Genomic DNA, 27,680 nt, shown 5'->3' with positions numbered 1-27,680 from the left:
CCTTCAATGGGTTGTATTGAACGTTACATTAAGGCACCCTTCATAAGGAGTTTATAATTACATAATGAATTTCTGTCTGTAATAAAGCACTTTTGTGGGGAAAAACACATTTTGATTGGCTGGGCCTGGCTCACCAGTGGGTGGGCCTATGCCCTCCCAGACCCACCCATAGCTGCGCCCCTGCCCAGTCATGTGAAATACATAGATTAGGGCCTAATGAATTTATTTAAATTTACTTATATCTTTATATGAACTGTAAGTCAACAAAATCTTTGAAATTGTTGCATGTTGCATTTATATCTTTGTTCAGTATATCTCTCTAGGAGCTGAACACTCATCAATATTGTCCAGTAATTGTAATTCCAAGGTAAGATTTGAATGGAGAAAGTGACACTGCTTTCCTTTACATCCTATCAGTATCGACACATGTTCCAATTAATCACTTAGCGAATGTTCTCGCTGTTTGGTGTTTTAGAAAACACAAGTTACATCTTCGGCTGTAAGCCTAAGTTCCATCGCGATTGGAAACTCGGGCCCTGATCATGCAGCTGTTTTCTAAAAACAGAGGCTGTCGGTGGAACATGCAGTTATAACTTGTTAAGCGGAGCAGCACAGGGGAACCCAAGAGCAGACTCAGACCAGGAAACAGGGATGAATGAACCAAGAGATTTATTGTAACACAGGGAGAGATGAAGTGCAGATCCAGGGAAGCTTGGATGAGTTGTAGGAAACCAGATGTGGAGGCTGAGGTTGGAGTGAGCTGGGTTGGGACAGGGTGAATAGGTCCGGAGGGGAATCCAAGGGAGTGATGATGAGTTGTATCCAGAACATGGTAGCCGGGTTGTGAGATGTGGAACAGGAGACAGGAACCAAAGTCAGAGCAGCAAAACTGCAGTGAGAGGAGAAACAGCGTCAGGCAAGGAAACAGGCACAGCAGGATACAAGATCTTAAATAACAACAAATAGCTAGAAGCATGACTGACTGAACGGAGAACACGATCTGGCAGAGTGGAAGTGGCAGGACTGAGTATTTGTAGAGGTCATGATAATGGAACGGATTGCAGCTGGTGAGGATCCGCTCTGGCTCCAGCACACCTGTCTCCAACAACACAAACAGAAAGGGAGAGGTAGAGAGAGTGTACTGGAGGAGTGGCTGCAGGTCAAGGAGACACAGGATGTCCACTAGGGGGTGTGGCAGGAGCAGATGTGACAATAACTATTATAATAACATGTCACTTATGATTTGTTGCAAGTGTGTATATGTCCCTTGTGATTGGTTGTCAGTTAGTCAGGTGTCTCTGGGTTTGCTGACTGTATAGTAGATGGGAGGAGCCTCAGGGATTTGACCAATGTTGACAGTAGCTTAGTCACCAGAAGAAGTGCCCTCTCGCGATGGTCACAGTTGCTTCATTGGGGTAGCTGGCGTTCTTGTGGAAGTTGACGCTGGAGGAGTTGAGAGAGTCAGGGGGGCTTGTGGGTAGGTTGGCGTAGATGCTGGATTGTAGGGAGCAGTCCTTTATTTCCTCATAGTCACCATCACCATGAAAACCCTGGATAGGAGGAAAAGGAGAAGGACAGGAGGACATGATGAGAGAGGGAAGAACATACACTGAACAAAAATATAAATGGTACATGTAAAGTGTTGGTCCCATGTTTCCTGAGCTGAAATGATCCCAGAAATGTTCCTTACGCACAAAAAGCTTATTTCTCTCAAATTTTGTTCACACATTTGTTTACATCTTTTTTTAGTGAGTATTTTTCCTTTGCCAAAATAATCCATCTACCTGACAGGTGTGGCATATCAACAAGCTGATTAAACAGCATGATTATTACACAGGTGCACCTTGTGTTGGGGACAATAAATGAGCAACTCTAAAATCTTTAGTTTTGTCACACAACGCCACAGATTACTCAAGTTTTGAGGGAGCGTACAATCGACATGCTGACTGCAAGAATGTCCAGCAGATCTGTTGCCACAGAATTTTATGTTAATTTCTCTACCATAAGCTGCCTCCAACATCATTTTTTGAGAATTTGGCAGTACATCCAACCAGCCTCACAACCGCCGACCACGTGTAACCACACCAGCCGAGAACCTCCACATCCGACATCTTGACCTGTGGGATCGTCTGAGACCAGCCACCTGGACAGCTGATGAAACTAAGGAATGTTTGTCTGTAATAAAGCACTTTTGTGGGGAAAACCTCATTCTGATTGGCTGGGCCTGGCTCCCAAGTGGGTGGGCCTATGCCCTCCCAAGTCCACCTAAGACTGTGCCCCTGCCAAGTCATGTGAAATCCATAGATTAGGGCCTAATTTATTTATTTCAATTGACTGATTTTTTAAAATATGAACGGTAACTCAGTAAAATCGTTGAAATTGTTGCATGTTGCATTTATATTTTTGTTCAGTTTAGATTAGAACATTCTCTCTCTCTCTATCTCTTTTTCTCTCTCTCAAATCATTTCAATAGACTTTATTGACATTGCAAGTAAATTACTTACATTTTTTAAGTATACACAACCTAAATGCTGGGACCAACAGCAATAATAATAGTAGTAGTGGAAATGGGATTAGCATTAACAGCAACTTTCATAACAATATTAATGAGAATAATTATACATTAAAGCAATAGTAGTAACACCAGTCTCAACCTGACTGAGAAGACACATGACATCGTATGAAAGCCAAAAGAAAACTCAATGGGAAAAGTTATCAGATAGTCTGCCACCATGTACTGTCTGTTTAGAGACAAATAGCATTGAAGTTTACTTAGATTTTTTGTGGTGTCTTTCCAATAGGGGATATATAATTATTTTTGCTTTGTGATTATTTGGTTTGGCCAGATTGTCTGAGTGATGTCTTGACACTCTATGGGGTTGGTTTCGGTTAGTGAACTGAGCCTCAGAACCAGCTGGCTTAGGGGACTCTTCTCTTGTTTCATCTCTTGACATTGTAAAGCTGTGTGATGGAATGTTTTGGGATGACTTGTTTTGAGATGGTTGTAAAATTTGATGGCTGTAACGTCGTTCTTCGTTTGTAGAAAGAGAGTCGGACCGAAATGCAGCGTGGTGGTTACTCATGACTTTAATGACAAAAGCGACACATGAAATAACTATTACAAAATACAAAACAACAAACGGAACGTGAAATCTAATTACAGCCTATCTGGTGAAACTACACAGAGACAGGAACAATCACCCACGAAATACAAAGCGAAACTCAGGCTACCTAAATACGGTTCCCAATCAGAGACAACGAGAATCACCTGACTCTGATTGAGAACCGCCTCAGGCAGCCAAGCCTATACAACACCCCTAATCAGCCGCAATCCCAAATACTACAAACCCCAATACGAAAATACAATAACATAAACCCATGTCACACCCTGGCCTGACCAAATAATATAACGAGAGGAACTGAGAGGAAGCCCAGTACTGAGAGGAAGCCCAGTAATGAGAGGAAGCCCAGTAATGAGATGAAGCTCAGGTAGGTAGTAGGCTCCGGTAGATCCTGGCTGGCTGGCAGATCTGGAAGATTCTGGTTGACTAGCAGATCTGGAAGAGACTGGTTGACTGGCAGATCTGGAAGAGACTGGTTGACTGGCAGATCTGGAAGAGACTGGTTGACTGGTAGATCTGGAAGAGACTGGTTGACTGGCAGATCTGGAAGAGACTGGTTGACTGGCAGATCTGGAAGAGACTGGTTGACTGGCAGATCTGGAAGAGACTGGTTGACTGGCAGATCTGGAAGAATCTGGTTGACTGGCAGATCTAGAAGATCATGGCTGACTGGCGGATATAGCTGCTCTATGCAGACTGACAGCTCCTTGCAGACTGACAGCTCTGGCTGCTCCATGCAGGCTGACAGCTCCTTGCAGACTGGCAGCTCTTTGCAGACTGACAGCTCCTTGCAGACTGACAGCTCTGGCTGCGTCATGCAGACTGACAGCTCTGACTGCTCCATGCAGGCTGGCAGCACCTTGCAGACTGGCAGCTCCTTGCAGACTAGCAGCTCCTTGCAGACTGGCAGCTCTGGCTGCTTCATGCAGACTGACAGCTCTGGTTGCTTCATACAGACTGACAGCTCTGACTGCTCCATGCAGGCTGACAGCTCTGACTGCTCCATGCAGGCTGGCAGCACCTTGCAGACTGGCAGCTCCTTGCAGAGTAGCAGCTCCTTGCAGACTGGCAGCTCTGGCTGCTTCATGCAGACTGACAGCTCTGGCTGCTTCATACAGACTGACAGCTCTGACTGCTCCATGCAGGCTGGCAGCACCTTGCAGACTAGCAGCTCCTTGCAGACTGGCAGCTCTGGCTGCTTCATGCAGACTGACAGCTCTGGCTGCTTCATACAGACTGACAGCTCTGACTGCTCCATGCAGGCTGACAGCTCTGACTGCTCCATGCAGGCTGACAGCTCTGACTGCTTCATGCAGGCTGGCAGCACCTTGCAGACTAGCAGCTCCTTGCAGACTGGCAGCTCTGGCTGCTTCATGCAGACTGACAGCTCTGACTGCTCCATGCAGGCTGACAGCACCCCGCAGACTGGCAGCTCTTTGCAGACTGACAGCTCTGGCTGCTTCATGCAGACTGACAGCACCTTGCAGACTGACAGCTCCCTGCAGACTGACAGCTCCCTGCAGACTGACAGCTCAGGCTGCTCCGAACAGGCAGGAGGCTCCGGCAGCGCTGTAGGGGAGGAAGGCTCTGATAGCGCTGAACAGGCGGGAGGAGACTCCGACAGCGCAGGAGGGAAGGAAGGCTCTGATAGCACTGAACAGACAGGAGACTCCGGTAGCGCAGGAGAGGAGAAAGGCTCCGACAGCGCTGGAGAGGCGGGAGACTCCGACAGCGCAGGAGGGAAGGAAGGCTCTGGCTTTGCTGAACAGGCGAGGCGCACAGAAGGCCTGGTGCGTGGTGCTGGAACTGGTGCTACAGTATCGAGGACACGCACAGGAAGCCTGGTGCGAGGAGTTGCTACCGGAGGACCTGAGCCCTAGGACCGTGCCCCAGGACTACCTGACATGATGACTCCTTGCTGTCCCCGGTCCACTTGACTGTGCTGCTGCTCCAGTTTCAACTGTTCTGCCTTGTTATTATTCGACCAAGCTGGTCATTTATGAACATTTGAACATCTTGGCCATGTTCTGTTATAATCTCCACCCGGCACAGCCAGAAGAGGACTGGCCACCCCACATAGCCTGGTTCCTCTCTAGGTTTCTTCCTAGGTTTTGGCCTTTCTAGGGAGTTTTTCCTAGCCACCGTGCTTCTACACCTGCATTGCTTGCTGTTTGGGGTTTTAGGCTGGGTTTCTGTACAGCACTTTGAGATATCAGCTGATGTACGAAGGGCTATATAAATACATTTGATTTGATTTGATTTGACTGGTGTGTGGAGGTGGCTCTGGATAGACCGGACCGTGCAGGCGCACTGGAACTCTTGAGCACCGAGCCTGCCCAAGCTTACCTGGCTCGATGCCCACTCTAGCCCGGCCAATACGAAGGGCTGGTATGTGCCGCACCGGGCTATGCACCCGTACTGGAAACACCGTGCGCTCCATAGCATAACACGGTGCCTGCCCGGTCTCTCTAGCCCACCGGTAAGCACAGGAAGTTTGCGCAGGTCTCCTACCTGGCATAGCCATACTCCCATTAAGCCCCCCCCCAATATTTTTTTGGGGCTGCTTTTCGGGCTTCCAATCGCGTCGCTGTGCTGCCTCCTCATGCCAGCGCCTCTCCGCTTTAGCCGCCTCTATTTCTTCCTTGGGACGGCTATATTCTCCAGGCTGAGCCCAAGGTCCTTTTCCGTCTAATATCATCTCCCAAGACAAGAAGTCCTTATATCACTGCTCCTCACAATTAACAGGGAGAGTAGGCTCAGGTCTGACTCCTGACTCAGCCACTCTCTCTCTGAGCCCTCCCCCAATAAATATTTGGGGGTTACTTTCGGGTTTCGCTCTGCGCCGCCGTGTTTTTCTTTTCGACTCCATTCGCCTATAGCCCTCTTCGCACTGCTCCAGCGAATCCCAGGCGGGCTCCGGCAATCTCTCTGGGTCGGCCTCCCACCTGTCTATTTCTTCCCACGTCATATACTCCATTCCTCTGCTGTCCATAACGTCCTCTCTTTGCTGCTGCCTGTTAACACGCTGCTCGGTCCGAGTGTGGTGGGTGATTCTGTAACGTCGTTCTTCGTTTGTAGAAAGAGAGTCGGACCGAAATGCAGCGTGGTGGTTACTCATGACTTTAATGACAAAAGCGACACATGAAATAACTATTACAAAATACAAAACAACAAACGGAACGTGAAATCTAATTACAGCCTATCTGGTGAAACTACACAGAGACAGGAACAATCACCCACGAAATACAAAGCGAAACTCAGGCTACCTAAATACGGTTCCCAATCAGAGACAACGAGAATCACCTGACTCTGATTGAGAACCGCCTCAGGCAGCCAAGCCTATACAACACCCCTAATCAGCCGCGATCCCAAATACTACAAACCCCAATACGAAAATACAATAACATAAACCCATGTCACACCCTGGCCTGACCAAATAATATAACGAAAACACAAAATACAATGACCAAGGCGTGACAATGGCTCTTTTTTCTATTCGAATAACGAGGGGGTATTGGCCAAATTCTGCTCTACATGCATTATTTTGAGTTTTTCTTTGCACTTGCAAAACCATCTGGCAAAACTCTGCATGTAGTATTTCGATTGGATGTTTGTCCCATTTGGTAAATTCATTGTTAGAGACCGGATCCCATAGTTCGCTGCTATATGGAGCAATTGGTTCTATAACTGATTGGAACATTTTGAGACAGATTCGGATTGGAATTTCGATTTTAATGTTCCTTTTAATGGCATACAATGCTCTTCTTGCTTTGTCTCTCAGCTCCTTCGCAGTCACGTGGAAGCTACCTGTATTGCTGATATTTAGTCCTAGGTACGTGTAGTTTCTGGTGTGTTCTAATAGAACAATGTAAACATAGAATTTATATTTGTCATCCTGTTTTTCACACCTTTTCTGGAATATCATTATATTCTGTTTTTTTAGATTACAGTCAGAGTCCAGGTCTGACAGAACCCGTGCAGATGATCTAGGGGCTGCTGTAACTTCTCCTTGGTGGGAGACAGCAACACCAGGTCATCTGCATACAGTAGACACTTGATTTCAGTATTGTGTATGGTGAGACCAGGTGCTGCAAATTCTTCTAATGTTTTTGCCAATTCATTAATGTAGATGTTAAATAGTGTTGGACTTATTGGGCAGCCCTGTTTCACTCCACACCCCTGAGAGAAGAAGTTAGTTTGCTTGTTGCCAACTTTAACCGCACATTTGTTTTAAGTGTACATTCATTTCATAACATCATATGTTTTCCCTCCAATACCACTTTCTATTAGTTTATAAAAAAAATACCTTTGTGCCAAATTGAATCAAATGCTTTCTTGAAGTCAACAAAACACAAGTAGATTGTGCCTTTGTTTTGGTTTACTTGTTTATCAATTAGAGTGTGGAGGGTGTAAATGTGGACTGTTGTACGATAATTCCCCCAAAAAATCCAATCTGGTTTCTATTTAGGACGTTGTGTTCATCAAGGAAATTATGTAATTTGCTATTTATGATACTGCAGAGAATTTTTCCCAAGTTGCTGTTAATACAAATTCCTCTGTAATTATTTGGGTCAAATTTGTCTCAATTTTTATAGATTGGTGTGATCAATCCTTGGCTCCAAATATTGGGGAAAATACCTGCAGTGAGGATAATGTTGAAGAGTTTGAGTATAGCCAATTGGAATTTGTGGCCCGTATATTAGATAATTTCATTAAAAAGGCATTTTGGGGTTGGAGAGTGCATAGTTTTTCCAATAATTATTCTTCTGTGATACACAGGATTCTGATAGTCTTTGACTACTGATTCAAGGATTTGTCATTTTTATTGTATATGTTTTTGTTCTGGTCTCTTTGTTATATTGCTGTAGATGTTTGCAAAGTGATTTCTCCACATGTCCCCATTTTGGAGAGCCAATTGATGAGGTTTGTTTCATTTATTCCAATTCTCCCAGAAGTGGTTTGATTCTATGGATTCCTCAATTCCATCCAGCTGATTTCTAATGTGCTGTACCTTTTTTGTTCTTAGGGTGTGTTTGCATTGCTTCAGTGTTTCTCCATATTGAAGGTGTATATTTTTGTTGTCTGGGTCTCTGTGTTTTTGATTAGATATATTTCTCAATGATTTTCTTCAATTTTTGCAGTCATTTTTCATTATTTCATTTTTCAAACCATTTCCCATTATCTATTTATTTTGTCTAGCTCTTATGTTTCTTTAGATTAGCCAAGGAGGCTAATTTGTCAAATATAAAGTTTATGTTCCAAACGGCCACATTTACACCTTCATTGCTGTAGGAGAAAGTTAAGGCTAAAAAGTTGTCCAGGAGAGATTGTATTTTTTTGTACTGTTTGCACTCCATCTATAGGCCTGTTTAGTACCATGTCATTTATTGGGCCGTGATGCTTCATGGTTGGGTTCCGCTCTTCTTAGATACACTGTGAGTTTACTGTGGTCTGAGAGATGTGTTAGTGGTCTGACTGTGAAGGCTCAGAGACTCTGGGTTGAGGTCAGTAATGAAGTAGTCTACAGTACTGCTGCCAAGGGAAGAGCTGTTGATGTACCGACCAAAAGAGTCCCCTCTTAACCTACCGTAGACTATTGTCATGACGTTGCCCTCTTTGGGTATAGCAAGCCCCATCTCCCTCTCCCTGCCTCCCCCTTGCCTCCTTCAACTAGGCTGCTGTGGTCAGAGAGAGGTTGTAAATTCCTGAGAAGAACCTGCCACATGGCCACATAGTATAAGAGGCAGAGTAAATTTTCATGGAGCACAAAGGAATTTCTTCCACCTCACAGAACTTGAGGTACGAACAAATTTCATGTTCCGGAGAAAGTATAAAAGATCGGTGAAGAATCCAGCTACGAACTGGTCCGTTTGTTACAACTTGGGGAAGCTCATGGGAGATGGTGTGGTCACATTACCATAACTCTGTTTATATAATAGCCTAAGATATGAGGTTTACATCTAATTGTTGTATAAGATGAATGAGTGAGTATGATACTGTTTACACAATTTTACAATGTGATTTTGGACTGTTTAATGAAGGAAAACTCAAAAAGGGAATTGGAGTTAACTAAATCAGAGGACTGCCCCTGAGCCCAGTTAGGGTCAGGCGTCCTGGGACAGCCCTTTTCTGCAATTCCTGATAAAACCCAACTTTGAGAAATTATCACCAGAACATGTTTTTCTCCATTAGGAGGACAAAGGTTGTAAAACCATTGCTGAATCTTTGAACCATACCACGTGGTTAAACTCTTAGACTATCGATACCGACAGAATAAGAACAAGTCTTTGATATTAATTACTAGTCTGCAGCTAGGAATTCGGTATCATTGAACGCGAAATTAATGTCACTCTGAACTCTCCACTATAACCACGACAGAGAGAGAGAGGGAGACGGACAATTCTACAAAAGAAACAACTTTTCACCATCGATCAAGACGACACACTGAGCATAAATATATATATTGATTGCAATCGTTCCCGAATGAGTGAGCATTCATGTGCAAAGGATTAGCATTTCAGTTGTTATAATTATCACTCTGTAGTGACTTCTTAGTCAACCCCCACTTCCCCTTTTGTCTAACAAGCCACGATGCCGGTTCAGCCCACTAGGGCACATTCTCCTATCATTTATTGTAACCATATTTACTGTTTGTTTATGCATTTCTGTGAATTACTTAGTTAGTAATAAATAAATGATTTAAGACAATTGATGTATGGATGACTCATAGTGAAGACTGGGTTCGTGCAGATAACCAACAATTTACGACGTTTGGAATTAAACTAACGTGAGGTAAAGTAAATAATTCATTATTCAGAAGACTATGGATCAGATATGAAATGATCTGAAAGGTTATATTAGGAAATTATAACCTTGTAATCTGAATATTTTTCCTTGGTGCCCCGACTTCCTAGTTAATTACAGTTATATGATAAATCAGTTGATCGCGTAATACTAATTACAGAGAATCTTTGATAAAAACTATAAGTCTTCAATTTAATGATAGTACAGACACAACACTATGTACAGGCCCAGTGTTCAACAGAGCTTCCGGAGCTATACTCCATTTTTGTTTTTCACTTTGTCATAGTTGTTTCTGGGGGGGTATGTGGGGATGGAAAGGTTGTTGCTTCCTGGTAGGTGTTTGTCCCCATGACTGTTAATAGTGTCTGTTTCTTCTGTTGTTCTACCATTCAGGTCTCCACAGACCAGCATGTTGCCTTGGGCCTGAAAGTGACTCATCTCCCCCTGAAGAATTGAGAAACTCTCTTCATTGAAGTAAGGTGACTCTGAGGGGGAATGTACTGTATGTGGCACAGAGGAATATGTTATTATCTGATAAGATAGCCTCCTTGTTGATTTTTAACCAGAATAAGAATTCTCCTGTTTTGATCAATTCGATTGAATTAATTAGTTCAGATTTATACCATATTAGCATTCCCCCTGAGTCTCTGCCCTGTGTGATTCGTTTTCATTTGGTGGATGGTATGATTATCTCCCTATAACCTAGTGGACAGCCAGTGGATGGTATGATTATCTCCCTATAACCTAGTGGACAGCCAGTGGATGGTATGATTATCTCCCTATAACCTAGTGGACAGCCAGTGGATGGTATGATTCTCTCCCTATAACCTAGTGGACAGCCAGTGGATGGTATGATTATCTCCCTATAACCTAGTGGACAGCCAGTGGATGGTATGATTATCTCCCTATAACCTAGTGGACAGCCAGTGGATGGTATGATTATCTCCCTATAACCTAGTGGACAGCCAGTGGATGGTATGATTCTCTCCCTATAACCTAGTGGACAGCCAGTGGATGGTATGATTATCTCCCTATAACCTAGTGGACAGCCAGTGGATGGTATGATTATCTCCCTATAACCTAGTGGACAGCCAGTGGATGGTATGATTATCTCCCTATAACCTAGTGGACAGCCAGTGGATGGTATGATTATCTCCCTATAACCTAGTGGACAGCCAGTGGATGGTATGATTATCTCCCTATAACCTAGTGGACAGCCAGTGGATGGTATGATTATCTCCCTATAACCTAGTGGACAGCCAGTGGATGGTATGATTATCTCCCTATAACCTAGTGGACAGCCAGTGGATGGTATGATTATCTCCCTATAACCTAGTGGACAGCCAGTGGATGGTATGATTATCTCCCTATAACCTAGTGGACAGCCAGTGGATGGTATGATTATCTCCCTATAACCTAGTGGACAGCCAGTGGAAACATCACCTCTGCACCATGTTTCCTGTAGTCCTACAATATCAACATCATCAGTTTCTTTCAGGAAGTCTGGGTTCCTGCTCTTTAGCCCAAAAGCAGAGGACTTCAATACTTGTAAATTCCAATATGCAATGTAAAAAGATTTCAAAATGTTTTTTTCTTTACCTTAAAAATTAGACAAACCCTTACAATCCAACAAGAACTATAAAAATAGGATTTTTCAATCTTATTACGTAAAATCGTACTATGCAAATGTGATTTGTTTATCATTTAAGATAGCATTTGTGTCATCAACTTGGGTGGATGTAGCGTGAGGATGGTGGAATTCTTGTGCTCATCTTACCATGACCCTCGACCTATCACATGTGAGCATCCATGACCCTTGGCCTATCACATGTGAGCATAGTAGACTCAGCATGTGTTTAATGTCACTAATTTCGTTGGTGGGGTATGGGCCAGTTGCTCCTTTCACAGACTGTGCGTAGCTCTGCCTGCCGGACTGTGGCTCCTCCAGGTGTGGGTCTGCGGTGGTTGGGGCTCGTCTGGGTGGTTCTGAAGCTGGGCTGGTCCGTGCTGTGTTGGCTGTGGTAAGCATTGAGGTTGGTGCTGTGGCCGTGGCTGGGGGGGTCCAGGGTGCTGGTTCGGGTTGTTGTCTCGGTGATCTCGGAGGGGTGGAGATTGATCCGCTGTTCCTGGGTGGAGAGGTCGGGTTGAGGTTTAAAGCAACGTCCTTGAGAGTCTTGGCAAGGATGGGGACTGTCTTCCTGTAGAGATGAACATGGTCATAGAGACAGTCCAGATCGAGGGTGGGATGGTGGGCCAGGTGTACATTGGGTCACAGGGCACAGTCCAGATCGAGGGTGGGATGGTGGGCCAGGTGTACATTGGGTCACAGGGCACAGTCCAGATCCAGGGTGGGATGGTGGGCCAGGTGTACATTGGGTCACAGGGCACAGTCCAGATCGAGGGTGGGATGGTGGGCCAGGTGTACATTGGGTCACAGGGCACAGTCCAGATCCAGGGTGGGATGGTGGGCCAGGTGTACATTGGGTCACAGGGCACAGTCCAGATCGAGGGTGGGATGGTGGGCCATGTGTACATTGGGTCACAGGGCACAGTCCCGGGAGAGGCTGACATTATTCTTTGGATTGTGGCAGGGTGGAAGTTGACATCACGATCATTGAGTTGAGGAAGATTGTGGAGGCTTCCTCATCACTCCCCGTAGTGAAGACACCACCCTCTCCTGCTGAGCACGCAGGTCATTGCTTCAGGTGTGTATGATTATGTGGCTTGGCGACCCGAGCTGTGATAAATATATATATATATATTTATCACACAGACATGCAATGACGCTCACAGGCAGGCGCTTGCACACACGCACACACTGACCTCTATGTTGACCCGAGTGTCTGTGTTCACCCTGGGTGCTGAGGAGACAGCTGTGGAACACAGCACACACACACACACACACACACACACACACACACACACACACACACACACACACACACACACACACACACACACACACACACACACACACACACACACACACACACACACACACACACACACACACACACAGTGTCATACACTTCACACATGTCAATATTGGGCTGCAGCAGTCTGTTCAGGAGGTTTTCAGAGCCCTGTTCTCAATGAGACCTCTATTTCTCAACCAGGGTCAAAGGAAGATTGTATATGCAAGTTTCTTGGAATTGAAGACTGGGTGTGAGTAACTTCCCCTGTGTGTGTGTGTGTGTGTGTGTGTGTGTGTGTGTGTGTGTGTGTGTGTGTGTGTGTGTGTGTGTGTGTGTGTGTGTGTGTGTGTGTGTGTGTGTGTGTGTGTGTGTGTGTGTGTGTGTGTGTGTGTGTGTGTGTGTGTGTGTGTGTGTGTGAGTGTGTGTGTGTGTGTGTGTGTGTGTGTGTGTGTGTGTGTGTGTGTGTGTGTGTGTGTGTGTGTGTGTGTGTGTGTGAGAGAAAGAGAGAATTGTGTCTCATACCTACAGTATGCTTGTGTGTCTGACAGATGAACTCACCCAACTTCTATCAGAGTTGGGGTCAATTCCATTTAAATTAAAGTCATTCGAAAAGTAAACCAAATTCCAATTCCAAAGATATTCATATTAAGATAGGTTTCCATCCAATTGGTGACAGAATTTCATGGAAATATTCGTAAAACAGCAACTACAAAAAAAATCATTTTTTCCCACCAATGGTGTTTCCACTAAACAAATTTGTTGCGATTTGTGATGACATACTTTTCCGCTTAAATTTTCATGTACTGAATAAAAATCTAAAGTTTCATGTGTTTCCGTCACATTTTAAACTCCACCTATTGTTTGTCACAAAAACTGTTACATTAAATAGCAAATGTTTCTTCTCTGGACTTGGCATGTGTGCTCTAGTCAACAGCTCATAGATACAGTAGGCTGTGAGGGTACTGGGTAGGCTAGTCTACATTATGAGATTAATATGGATAAGCGCAATAATATTTGTATTTATCAAATGGCAGTCAAACATAAATCAATATGTCACCAGAATAAAACCAGCGATATTCATTGGAAAGGAGCATCAAGCTCATTACTGTGCACTTTCACCCTCCCTGTGAAGCTCATCAAAAGTTATTTAATCTGTAGCCGAATAAACTGCAGAGATTCCCGAGTTGTAGTGGGAGGACCACACACCACATCATTGCGTGACTCCAAGTTGACTTCGGTATGATTGTTATTGTATAAATATTTGCGCATAAAGGAGTTTCACCAGCTTTTCTCGTATTATTCATTTTACAGACACAAAAAGACCACACCATATCGAAAGATCAAATGATCTGTCAGCGTTTATCAAATTGTACTTAAACTTAGTTTCTATCACAGATGTGATTTTTTTTCAGACTGTACGACTTTATTTGCATCAAAACAGTGGGTGGAAACGTGGTTAATGAAAAGCATAGAAGAGAATCTGCATTGCTGGTTACTTCCTGAATTGAATGAGATGTACAGTACATTATAAAGTATTCACAACCCTTTACTTTACTTTTTAGTAAGTTCAGCATTACAGTTTAACAAGTCACACAAATTGCATGGACTTACTCTGTGTGCAATAATAGTGTTTAACATGACTATCTCATCTCTGTACCCCACACATACAATAGCTCCATCAGTTGAGCAGTGAATTTCAAACACAGATTCAACCACAATGACCAGGGAGGTTTTCCAATGCCTCACAAAGAAGGGCACCTATTGGGCGATGGGAAATAAATAAACTGACGCTTTTTAAAGTTATTAATTACCTTTTGGAAGGTGTATCAATACACCCAGTCACTGCAAAGATACAGGCATCCTTTCTAACTCAGTTGGCAGAGAGTAAGGAAACAGCTCTGGGATTTCACCATGAGGCCAATGGTGACTTTAAAACAGTGACATAGTTTAATGGCTGTGATAGGAGGAAATTGAGCACACAAAAAAACACAGCTGCCAGACATATGAAATGAAGTATTGCTTAAGCAAGACATGGGACAAGAATAGAGCAACAGTGACAGTTACAACAGTAAGAGTTCCTCGTCAGTTTTCACAGTCAGTCTCTGTCAAGACGGTCCAGAGACGGACCCCGAATCTTGAGAGATCTGTAGGAGAAGTAAGTCCTGAAAAAACAAATATTTTCCAAGTAAATGGTATTAATAATTTCTACTAGCCGTCTATGGAAGCAAAGGGGGTTGGGTGACTTCCATTCTATGAGGATAAATTTTTTTGCAGTCACCCTTCCTCATCGGATGATCTTAGAACAGACTCAAGGAGAGCAAGTTCAATGGGCACTCTCATATACCTTTGAGTACCAATCAAATATTATTAAGTAGGGGGCAGAGCCAAAAAAGATGACTTAATGAACCCTCTGAGGCTTTACATGTGTCACACAGTGGGGAGACCTGAGGAGAAATGATATGTAATTTGGAGTAATAGTCTATGCATGACTTTGTATTGTATCAATTTATATCTGCCAATAATGGAACAGGAGTGATTCTAGACAGGGCTTCTCCCCATAGATCATCTGAGATCTCAATATTTAACTCTTTACCGCAGGTCTCCTTGAGATGACTAGTAGAGGCAGTGCCCCATAGTGTAATGAATACGATGGGAGACAGAGTGCTGGTTTTAAGTGCAGGGCGCAGCAGGTGTTTATTTGTAAAAGACCACAGGAGGAGGCAGGTAGCTGGGTCCAGGGGCAGGCAGGAGGTCATACACAGGGACTCCAGAAAGGTAACAGTACAGGCAGGGTACTGGCTAATAAAAGGCTAATAACGTAGTCCGGGAGATCAGGCAAGAGGTTGACGACAGGAAATCTGATAGGAAAAAGTACAGGCAGGGAGGAGGCAAAAAGGCGTCGTTAGTGAGGATGGCCAAAAATCTACAATACACAGGAGGACTAATACGGAAATGAACAGCGCTCCGACTAGAATGTGTATCAAAACAAACAACACCTCACAATGATGGGGTACAAAGAACTGAACTAAATAGTGTGTGTGAATGACATACCGGTGTGGGAACAGGTTATCAGAATTCAGGTGGTTGGGATCTGGAGAGTGGTTGGGATCAGGGGATCTATGTGTTTGAGAGTTTGAGCTGGAAAGCGGGCTGGAAAGTGAGCTGCGTTCAGGGGATCTATGTGTTTGAGAGTGTAAGTTGGAAGCAGATGTTACACATAGATCATCTGTAGTTCTCCTTGAGATGACCAGTAGAGGCCTCTGTGTAGTTGGAGAAAAAGGGGACAAACTGTGATGAAGTGTTTTGAGTTGGGAGGGCCCTGTAGCAAATCATAAAACAAATGTTGTAGAAGGAGGGTGTCAACATTTGGAATTTTCCCTTTGATATAGTGTGACTTGTAAATAACAGATAAAATGTTTGAATTGATTCTTTAATACCATGTAAAATGATCTAGAGAGGATACCGTGTAAAATGATCTAGAGAGGATACCATGTAAAATGATCTAGAGAGGATACCATTTAAAGTGGTGCATGACCATTTAACTTACCTGGGACTAAAAATACATAGAAATCCAAAGCTCATCTTTAAGCTTAACTATAGTGAACTGGTTGCAAAGCTAAATCAAAACATAGAGAGCTGGAGAATACTGCCTCTTTCTATGATGGGGCGCATGGGGCGCATTAATGCAATAAATATGGTTTCTCTTCACAGCTTCCTTCATCTGTGTCAGGATCTTCCAATGTTTCTTATCTATTCATTTTTTAAGACTTTGGACTCAGAACTAGAAGCATCAGACCTGGAGGAATATAACTGAGAAAAGCAACTGAAGCAGTTGTTTATCTCTTTAGAATATGTCAGCAAGGTGCCTGCCTTAATTTATGGATTGCTTAAATACCATATCCCTTTTGTGTAGGTGCCCTGGTTCGTGCACATTCCACGAGACTAATGTGACACCTTTAACATCTGACTGATTCCCAAGATCGTTTCCTCACATTAATATCCAAGAAGATTTCAAATAAAACATCTTAAATATGTATGAATTTAAATAAAACTTCTCTGGCAGCAGAAAAAAAGAACAAAACACAGTAACAGACCCCAGAGAAACCCTCCCCTCCACTGTCTCCCCAGAGAAACCCTCCCCTCCACTGCTTCCCCAGAGGAACCCTCCCCACTGTCACCCCAGAGAAACCCTCCCTCCCCACTGTCTCCCCAGAGGAACCCTCCCTCCCCACTGTCTCCCCAGAGAAACCCTCTCTCCCCACTGTCTCCCCAGAGAAACCCTCCCCTCCACTGCTTCCCCAGAGGAACCCTCCCCTCCACTGCTTCCCCAGAGGAACCCTCCCTCCACTGCTTCCCCAGAGAAACCCTCCCTCCCCACTGTCTCCCCAGAGAAACCCTCTCTCCCCACTGTCTCCCCAGAGAAACCCTCCCCTCCACTGCTTCCCCAGAGGAACCCTCCCTCCCCACTGTTTCTCCAGAGAAACCCTCCCTCCCCACTGTCTCCCCAGAGAAACCCTCCCTCCCCACTGTCTCCCCAGAGAAACCCTCCCTCCCCACTGTCTCCCCAGAGGAACCCTCCCTCCCCACTGTCTCCCCAGAGAAACCCTCCCTCCCCACTGTCTCCCCAGAGAAACCCTCCCTCCCCACTGTCTCCCCAGAGGAACCCTCCCTCCCCACTGTCTCCCCAGAGGAACCCTCCCTCCCCACTGTCTCCCCAGAGAAACCCTCCCCTCCACTGTCTCCCTAGAGAAACCCTCCCTCCCCACTGTCTCCCCAGAGAAAACCTCCCTCCCCACTGCTTCCCCAGAGAAACCCTCCCCTCCACTGTCTCCCCAGAGAAACCCTCCCCTCCACTGTCTCCGAAGAGAAACCCTCCCTCCCCACTGTCTCCCCAGAGAAACCCTCCCCTCCACTGTCTCCCCAGAGAAACCCTCCCCTCCACTGTCTCCCCAGAGAAACCCTCCCTCCCACTGTCTCCTCAGAGAAACCCTCCCTCCCCACTACCTCCCCAGAGAATCCCTCCCTCCCCACTACCTCCCCAGAGGAACCCTCCCTCCCCACTATCTCCCCAGAGGAACCCTCCCTCCCCACTGCCTCCCCAGAGAAACCCTCCCTCCCCACTACCTTCCCAGAGAATCCCGCCCTCCCCACTGTCTCCCCAGAGGAACCCTCCCTCCCCACTACCTCCCCAGAGGAACCCTCCCTCCCCGCTACCTCCCCAGAGGAACCCTCCCTCCCCACTGCCTCCCCAGAGGAACTCTCCCTCCCCACTGTCTCCCCAGAGGAACCCTCCCTCCCCACTACCTCCCCAGAGGAACCCTCCCTCCCCACTGCCTCCCCAGAGAAACCCTCCCTCCCCACTGTTTCTCCAGAGAAACCCTCCCTCCCCACTGTTTCTCCAGAGAAACCCTCCCTCCCCCACTGTTTCTCCAGAGAAACCCTCCCTCCCCACTGTTTCTCCAGAGAAACCCTCCCTCCCCACTGTCTCCCCAGAGGAACCCTCCCTCCCCACTGCCTCCCCAGAGAAACCCTCCCTCCCCACTGTTTCTCCAGAGAAACCCTCCCTCCCCACTGTTTTTCCAGAGAAACCCTCCCTCCCCCACTGTTTCTCCAGAGAAACCCTCCCTCCCCACTGTTTCTCCAGAGAAACCCTCCCTCTCCACTGTCTCCCCAGAGGAACCCTCCCTCCCCACTACCTCCCCAGAGGAACCCTCCCTCCCCACTGTCTCCCCAGAGAAACCCTCCCTCCCCACTACCTCCCCAGAGAAACCCTCCCTCCCCACTGCCTCCCCAGAGAAACCCTCCCTCCCCACTACCTCCCCAGAGAAACCCTCCCTCCCCACTACCTCCCCAGAGAAACCCTCCCTCCCCACTGTTTCTCCAGAGAAACCCTCCCTCCCCACTGTTTCTCCAGAGAAACCCTCCCTCCCCACTGCTTCCCCAAAAGAAGTACCCTTCTCTACATCTCACGTAAATGAGGACCGCCGGGCATGATGGCTAGAACAAACCCAATACTATGCTAGTTAGCTAGCAGCAGTCAGACTTAACTAACAGCCCTCTCCGCGGTTCTTGGAAAACAAATCAATATTCTACCGTTTATGAATAAACATCAAATCCACTGTTTGCTCAGTCAAAGTGCTGCCAATGACTGGAACGAACTACAAAAATCTCTGAAACTGGAAACACTTATCTCCCTCACTAGCTTTAAGCACCAGCTGTCAGACCAGCTCACAGATGACTGCACCTGTACATAGCCCATCTATAATTCAGCCCAAACTGTATTTTTCCCCCTACTGTATTTATTTATTTATTTATTATGCTCCTTTGCACCCCATTATTTCTATCTCTACTTTGCACAGTGTTCTACTGCAAATCTACCATTCCAGTGTTTTACTTTCTATATTTTATTTACTTCGCCACCATGGCCTTTTTTTGTTGCCTTCACCTCCCTTCTCACCTCATTTGCTCACATCGTATATAGACTTATTTTTCTACTGTATTATTGACTGTATGTTTGTTTACTCCATGTGTAACTCTGTGTTGTTGTATGTGTCAAACTACTTTGCTTTATCTTGGCCAGGTCGCAATTGTAAATGAGAACTTGTTCTCAACTTGCCTACCTGGTTAAATAAACGTGAAATAAAACAAATTATGAAATAAATATCCCAAAAATGTGTGGCGAGTGATTTCACCCTTTCAGGGGTTTGCTGTAGTTTTTATACGTAACTTGGTGAAGACTCCTGTCATGCAAATGTGATGAACATGTAGCTTGGCTGGAAAACACAGGATGTATTTCACTTCTGCCTCTCTCATGGTCTGCATCATTGCTCCATCACCTCCATGGTGTAGTCGGGGAAGATGAGAACCTTTTGGTCTTTTTATTCCATAGATTGCTGTCGTCCAAGTCGTAGAATGAGCTCCTTTTCCTGAAAGTGATGTACCCTTGCGATTATGGTGCGTGGCTTGGCACCTGGTGAGGGCTTTGCCCGTAGATAGCGGTGTGTACGGTCAACGATGAGCGGCTTTGGGAAGTTGTCATTGCCCAGCAGCTTGGGAATGAGCTTGGAAACAAACTGTGGGTTTCCCTTGTTCATCATCCTCCAAAATCCCCACAAGTTTGATGCTCAGCCTGCGACTCCTGTCTTCTCAATTGAGAACCTTGGCTTGGAGCGCCTCATTCTTCTTTTTAAGCAGCGCACTTGTGGTTTACAGAGATCCAATCTGGGTGTTATGATCAGACAGGGCCTCATCAGCCTCACCCTTCAGTTCCGCCTGTGATGTCTTTAGACACTCTAACTTTGTTTCAGGCCTATCACAACGATCATTGATAGTTTTTATTACAGCCTCTTTCATTTTTTGACACATTGCTGTGGCAGTGTCTTGTTGCTGCGCATCTGGAGAGTTGTCATCACCAGACTCAAAATGGCGCTAGCTGCTGCTTGCTAGGGCCTTTGCGTTAGCTGTTTGATTGTTTTTTGTCGCCATGTTTCACTGCTAGTTAGTGCATGGGGAATAAAATAAACAACGTGTATATTTTTGGGAAATAAAATAAAGATTAAAAAATCTGCAGAGAGGATATCTGAAGGAACACTTCTACCCCATTCGCAGAATCACTAGTGCCACTGTCACGCCCTGACCTTAGAAATCCTTTTAATGCTCTATTTGGTTAGGTCAGGGTGTGACTAGGGTGGACAATCTATGTTTTCTATTTCTTTGTTGGCCTGGTATGGTTCCCAATCAGAGGCAGCTGTCTATCATTGTCTCTGATTGGGGGTCATATTTAGGCAGCTCTTTCCCACCTAGTGTTTGTGGGATCTTGTTTTTGTGTAGCTGCCTGTGAGCAGCCTAGAACATCATGTTTCATTTTCTTCTATATTATTTTTGGTGAGTTTCATATTTATTAAACATGTGGAACTCTAAGTACGCTGCACCTTGGTCCATTCATTTAGATGAGCATGACAGCCGCCGAATAAAAACAATTCTAAGCATGCATCCTGTTTGCAATGAGGCGCTAATGTAAAACTGCAAAGAAAGGGTCACAGAAATTAACTTTATGTCCTGAATAGAAAGCATTATGTTTGTGGCAATTTCGACACAACACAACACTCTTCATTTTCAAGCATGGTGGCTGCATCACGTTATGTGTATGCTTGTTATCAGCAAACACGGATAAAAATAAATGGAATAGAGCTAAGCACAGGCAAACTCCTAGATGAAAACCTGGTTCAGTCTGCCTTCCAAAAGACACTGGGAGACAAATTCACCTTTTAGTAGGACAATAACCTAAAACACAAGGCCACATGTACACTGGAGTTGGACATTGAATGCTCCTGAGTGGTTACACTTAAATCAGCTTGAAAATATATGGCAAGACTTAAACATGGCTGTCTAGCAATGATCATCAACCAACTTGACAGAACTTTTTTAAAGAATAATGTCCAAATATTGTACAATCCAGGTATGCATCTCTCGAAAGAGAGTCGGACCAAAATGCAGCGTGGTTAGTTCGCTCTTAGAGACTTACCCAGAAAGACTCGCAGCTGTAATCACTGCCAAATGTGATTCTAACATGTATTGACTCAGGGATTTGAATAGTTATGTAATTTAGATTTTTCTGTATTTAATTTTCAATACATTTGCTAAAATTATTGTGTGCCAATTTCTTCAATTTTGAAGTCAGACTGTATTGCAACAAAATGTGTAATAAGTCAAGGTGTATGAATACTTTCTGAATGCACTGTAAATGTACCTTGATCGCTGCAATCGCTGACAGGCGTATAGAAGGAAGTGTGGTTTCTGCTCTTCCTGTTCAGATATTTTAGTTGTCATTTAGCCAACTACATGTATCTCTCTCTCTCTCTCTCATACATAGGTGCCAAGTGGAGGTTGCTAAGGATGACTGAGTTGGTGAAGCTGGGTTTGTTACTGTTCTTGTAGTAGTTTCTGTTGTGGTTACTGTTGGGGCTGCTAAAAAACGAAGTATTTTTGTTGTCATATCTCTCTCTCTCTCTCTCTCTCTCTCTCTCATATGGGAGTTTATCAATATTGGATTTGTTTTAAAATTCTTTGTGGGTCTGTGTATTTTGAGGGAAATGTGTGTTTCTAATATGGTCGTACATTTGACAGGAGGTGAGGAAGTGCAGCTCAGTTTCCACCTCATTCAGCAGTCAGTGTGCACATAGCTTGTCGTCTCTTGAGAGCCAGGCCTGGCTTCGGCAGCCTCTGTCAATAGCAAGGCTATGCTCACTGAGTCTGCACATAGTCAAAGCTTTCCTTAAATTTGGGTCAGTCACAGGGGTTAAGTATTCTGCCACTGTGTACTCTATATTTAGGGCCAAATAGCATTCTAGTTTGCTCAGATTTGTTGTTAATTCTTTCTAATGTGTCAAGTAATTATCTTTTAGTTTTCTCATGATTTAGTTGGGTGTAATTGTGTTGCTGTCCTGGGGCTCTGTAGGGCCTGTTTATGTTTGTGAAAAGAGCCCCAGGACCAGCTTGCTTAGGGGACTCTTCTCCGGGTTAAACTCTCTGTAGGTGATGGCTTTGTTACGGAAGGTTTAGGAATCGCTTCATTTTAGGTGGTTCTAGAATGTAACGGCTCTTTTCTGGATTTTTATCAATTGCTGGTATCGGCCTAATTCTGCTCTGCATGCATTATCAGGTGTTTTACATTGTACTCAGAGGATATTTTTTTCTGAAATATGCATGCAGTATCAAATTTGGTGTTTTTCCTATTTTGTGAATTCTTGGTTGGTGAGCAGACCCCAGACCTCACAACCACCATTCCTTTTGATGGCGTAGAAGGCCCTTCTTCTTTTGTCTCTCAGAACTACACAGCTTTGTGGAAGTTACCTGTGGCACTGATGTTTAGGCCAAGGTATGTCTAGTATTTTTGTCTGCTCTAGGGCAACGGTGTCTAGACTAAATTTGTATTTGCGGTCCTGGCAACTGAATTATTTTTGGAACACCATTATTTTTGTCTTACTGAGATTTACTTTCTGGGGTCTCTTTATCTCTCTCTCACTTTCTCGTTTGCTCTCTCGCTCGCTCCCGCCCACCCCTCTCTCTCTGTCTCTTTTTATCTCTCTCTCTCTCCTAAATTTAACACAGTTAAAGTCGGTTGAGTAATACTGTATGAGCTATGCCAAACAAATGTTCTTTTATATTCTTGATAACATCTTAACTGCCATGACAGGTTTCTGAGACAGATGTAGACACATTTAATAGATTACATAGGAAGTTAAGATGTGTTCCAGTTGTTTTTAACGCCTCAACTCACACAGGCACACCCAGCCCTCTCCCTCATTATATTCCTGTCACGCCCTGATCTGCCTCACCTGTCCTTGTGCTTGTCTCCACCCCCCTCCAGGTGTCACCCATCTTCACCATTATCCCCTGGGAATTTATACCTGTGTTTTCTGTCTGTCTGTGCCAGTTTGTATTGTTTGCCAAGTCAACCAGTGGTTTTCTCTCAGCTCCTGGTTTTTCCTAGTCTCTCTTTTTCTCATCCTCCTGGTTTTTGACCCTTGCCTGTCCTGACTCTGAGCCCGCCTGCCTGACCACTCTGCCTGCCCCTGACCTCGAGCCTGCCTGCCGCCCTGTACCGTTTTGTACTCTGCCCTGGCTATGAACTCTTGCCTGTCTCCAACCTGCCTTTTGTCTATCCCTTGGATTATAATAAATACCAGAGCTCCAACCATCTGCCTCTAGTGACTGCATCTGGGTCTCGCCTTGTGTCGTTATAATTCCATCTAAGCTTCTCAATTCACTGACATACAACTGTGTCCTGATCAATCTGTCTCACAATGCAAAACAGGCAAATTAAAAAACAGTCTTACTCTTGATATCAAGCTGGACTGCTGACAGGGTATCGAGAGCTTGGTTGTTCTGTACACCACAGAGATATCGCCCAGCATCCTCTTGGGTTAGTCTGGTGATGGTCACGGTGAATGCTCCGGCTGTCCTGTTGTCGAACAGTGAGAACCTCCCGTTCTGGCTTTTCGTTGTTGTCACTTTTACATCATCTATGCACCTCGACTGTGTCGTCACTTTGCAGAAGTATTTCTCATTGTCTTCGGTTTTTTCATCATACATACAATGAATGGAGACTGTCTGTTCTTCATAGCCAGTCACTGCAGTGTGATTCTCACAGCACCGATCTGTCATTTTAAACACACATGCAGGCTTAGAGCTCAGAAATAAGTTCAGCCGATTTATTATAAATACATACTGTTACGAATAAATGAGTGAAGAGGTGTGGAGTCAGGCACAGAGAGCAAAAGATGTGGGAAAAACAACACGCTTTAATGTCCCGGAAACATAACATGAACAAAAGTGGAAACACAAATGAACAGAAATATAAACGGACAGCGTGAAACCCAAATGCCAACAAAATACACTCAAACAAGAAAACAGGCGAACAAGCCCGCACGAAACAGAAGCGGGCTGAACAGACTATATATAACCCTATCTTAACAACCAAACAAGAAACAGGTGCTACCAATTAGACAGAACTAAACGAACACAGAACAACGGATCGGCGATAGCTAGTAGACCGGTGACGACGACCGCCGAGCGCCACCCGAACAAGAAGGGGAGTCACCTTCAGTAATATTCGTGACAGTACCCCCCTGACGCGCAGCTCCCGCAGCGCACCGACGCTGGCCTCGGGGACGACCCGGGGGCCAAGGCGCTGGGCGATCCGGACGGAGGCGATGGAATTCACTCAACATAGATGGGTCTAGAATATCCCTCACCGGAACCCAGCACCTCTCCTCCGGACCGTACCCCTCCCAGTCAACGAGGTACTGCAAGCCTCTCACCCGGTGTCTCGAGTCCAGAATAGCTCGTACTGTGTACGCCGGGGACCCCTCGATGTCCAGAGGGGGCGGAGGAACCTCCGGAACCTCATCTTCCTGCATGGGACCAGCTACCACCGGCCTGAGAAGAGACACATTAAACGAGGGGTTAATACGATCCACAACGACCAGGATTGTAGTGTTACCCTGAGAGGGGGGAAGGTCAGTCAGAAAATCCACCGATAGATGGGTCCACGGCCGTTGTGGAATGGGAAGAGGTTGTAATTTACCTCATGGCAGGTGTCTAGGAGCCTTACTCTTACTCTAGCTATCGGCGATAGCTAGTAGACCGTCGATGACGACCGCCGAGCGCCACCCGAACAAGAAGGGGAGTCACCTTCGGTAATATTCGTGACACATACCATAAGAAGTAAGGTTTGGAAACTCCAATGACAAAGAATTATACACCATGAAACTTCCTTGTCTAATGTGTTAGTTATCTGTCCTCCAATACATGCTAAATACATGTGTGTTTGATCCCACTGTTCACGGAAGTTGAATGAGCAGACTAATTCATTCCAACTTGAGATGAATTCCTTTATGTTGATGATCATGTAAATCATGCATTGAGGTTGAGTCAATTAAAAACACAGTATGCATGAACTGTTAAGCAATCAATGTGTAGGGATCTCAAGTTGGGAGTCGGGCTAATAGCAGAGACCTCATTAGGAATGTTTAATGTAAAATGTTAAGTATGAAAGTGGTAATGTTTTGAGGATGAGAATCAAAGGTTTACAGTACCTCCATGCCCTTCAGGGTCCAGTCCAAATCGTTCCACTCCACACCAGTATGTTCCAGCATCATCTGACATCAGGTTGGTGATGGTCACAATGAAGACTCTGACCCCTTTGTCGTCATATAGGGAGTATCTCCATTTAGAGCTTCGTTCTTCATCCTCAGTCTCAATATCATTGTCTCCCAAAAATGTTATACACTCCATTTTGCTGCCTTTGCATATGTACTTCTGGTGGCTCCTCCACTCCTCACTATAGGGGCAACTGATCTCTGCCTTGCCTCCCTTATATCTTTCCACGATCAACTCTGCTGAACACACACTCCACATAGCAGCTGTAGGACACACCAACAGTCTCGTTACAAACAGTACAAACACCCCAGCTTCCATTTCACATACTGTAAGAGGGGTTTCTACTCTGAACGAGTTACACTGTAAAATGTTACAGCCAAATTTATCCAACTATAGAGAGGAGTCACTGGACATGTGTTCATTCAGACTGATGTACTCACCTAAGAGGAGGACAACCTTCAGTGTGAGGACCAGCAGGATAACCATGATGACTTGTGGCTCCCAGCTAGTTCAAGTCTCTTTAGACCCTGTACACCCTGTTTACTCCAGTCCCCTCAATACTTCTATGTCCAGTTACCACCCCAGTACAGGAAGATCTGCTCCTGCATTGTGCATGAGAACCACTCTGAGTGTGTGTTAGTGTGTGTAGTGCAGGAAGATCTGCTCCTGCATTGTGCATGAGAACCACTCTGAGTGTGTGTTAGTGTGTGTAGTGCAGGAAGATCTGCTCCTGCATTGTGCATGAGAACCCCTCTGAGTGTGTGTTAGTGTGTGTAGTGCAGGAAGATCTGCTCCTGCATTGTGCATGAGAACCCCTCTGAGTGTGTGTTAGTGTGTGTAGTGCAGGAAGATCTGTTCCTGCATTGTGCATGAGAACCCCTCTGAGTGTGTGTTAGTGTGTGTAGTGCAGGAAGATCTGCTCCTGCATTGTGCATGAGAACCCCTCTGAGTGTGTGTTAGTGTGTGTAGTGCAGGAAGATCTGTTCCTGCATTGTGCATGAGAACCCCTCTGAGTGTGTGTTAGTGTGTGTAGTGCAGGAAGATCTGTTCCTGCATTGTGCATGAGAACCACTCTGAGTGTGTGTTAGTGTGTGTAGTGCAGGAAGATCTGCTCCTGCATTGTGTATGAGAACCACTCTGAGTGTGTGTTAGTGTGTGTAGTGCAGGAAGATCTGCTCCTGCATTGTGCATGAGAACCCCTCTGAGTGTGTGTTAGTGTGTGTAGTGCAGGAAGATCTGCTCCTGCATTGTGCATGAGAACCCCTCTGAGTGTGTGTTAGTGTGTGTAGTGCAGGAAGATCTGCTCCTGCATTGTGTATGAGAACCACTCTGAGTGTGTGTTAGTGTGTGTAGTGCAGGAAGATCTGCTCCTGCATTGTGCATGAGAACCCCTCTGAGTGTGTGTTAGTGTGTGTAGTGCAGGAAGATCTGCTCCTGCATTGTGCATGAGAACCCCTCTGAGTGTGTGTTAGTGTGTGTAGTGCAGGAAGATCTGCTCCTGCATTGTGCATGAGAACCCCTCTGAGTGTGTGTTAGTGTGTGTAGTGCAGGAAGATCTGCTCCTGCATTGTGCATGAGAACCCCTCTGAGTGTGTGTTAGTGTGTGTAGTGCAGGAAGATCTGCTCCTGCATTGTGCATGAGAACCCCTCTGAGTGTGTGTTAGTGTGTGTAGTGCAGGAAGTTGTTTGACTAATTACTTCCTGAAATAATTTCACTACTCTGTAAAACTTTTTAATATCATCCAGCAATAATCCGTAAATGAGTCATTTACAAATAGCTTTCTCGTCATTCATTAATCATAATATATATGGACAATTATTCAAACAACTTTTAAAATATGTATTAACAGTTATTAATTAGGGTGCAGGTAGCCCAGCAGTTAGGAGCATTGGGCCAGCTTGCTGGTTCAAATCCCCAAGCACACTAAATTAAAAATATGCCTGTGCCCTCGAGCAAGGCAATTAACCTTAATTGTTCCTGTAAGTTGCTCCGGATAAGAGAGTCTGTGAAATGACAAAAATGTAAATGATTAATAAGATATAGATCCTTATATTATAAACTTACATATGGAATTATTTTAAGATGGTCATGCCATGGCTCATTTAGGTATCTGATTTTTAGTTTAAGGACCCTTTTAGGTATAAAAAAGGTTCTATTTAAAAATGATGTTATAAA

General features: G+C 45.0%; 1 pseudogene; it reads right to left on the bottom strand.

Moving 5' to 3' along the window:
• Positions 1 to 1,363: 1,363 nt before the first annotated feature.
• On the bottom strand, positions 1,364 to 26,546 carry LOC118395179 (polymeric immunoglobulin receptor-like; annotated as a pseudogene).
• Between the last annotated feature and the right edge of the window lie 1,134 nt (positions 26,547 to 27,680).

Source organism: Oncorhynchus keta, chromosome 15, assembly GCF_023373465.1.
Source record: "Oncorhynchus keta strain PuntledgeMale-10-30-2019 chromosome 15, Oket_V2, whole genome shotgun sequence".
Lineage (NCBI taxonomy): Eukaryota > Metazoa > Chordata > Actinopteri > Salmoniformes > Salmonidae > Oncorhynchus > Oncorhynchus keta.
The sequence above is the reverse complement of the archived record's forward strand: the minus strand, read 5'-3'. Positions and strand labels throughout refer to the sequence as shown.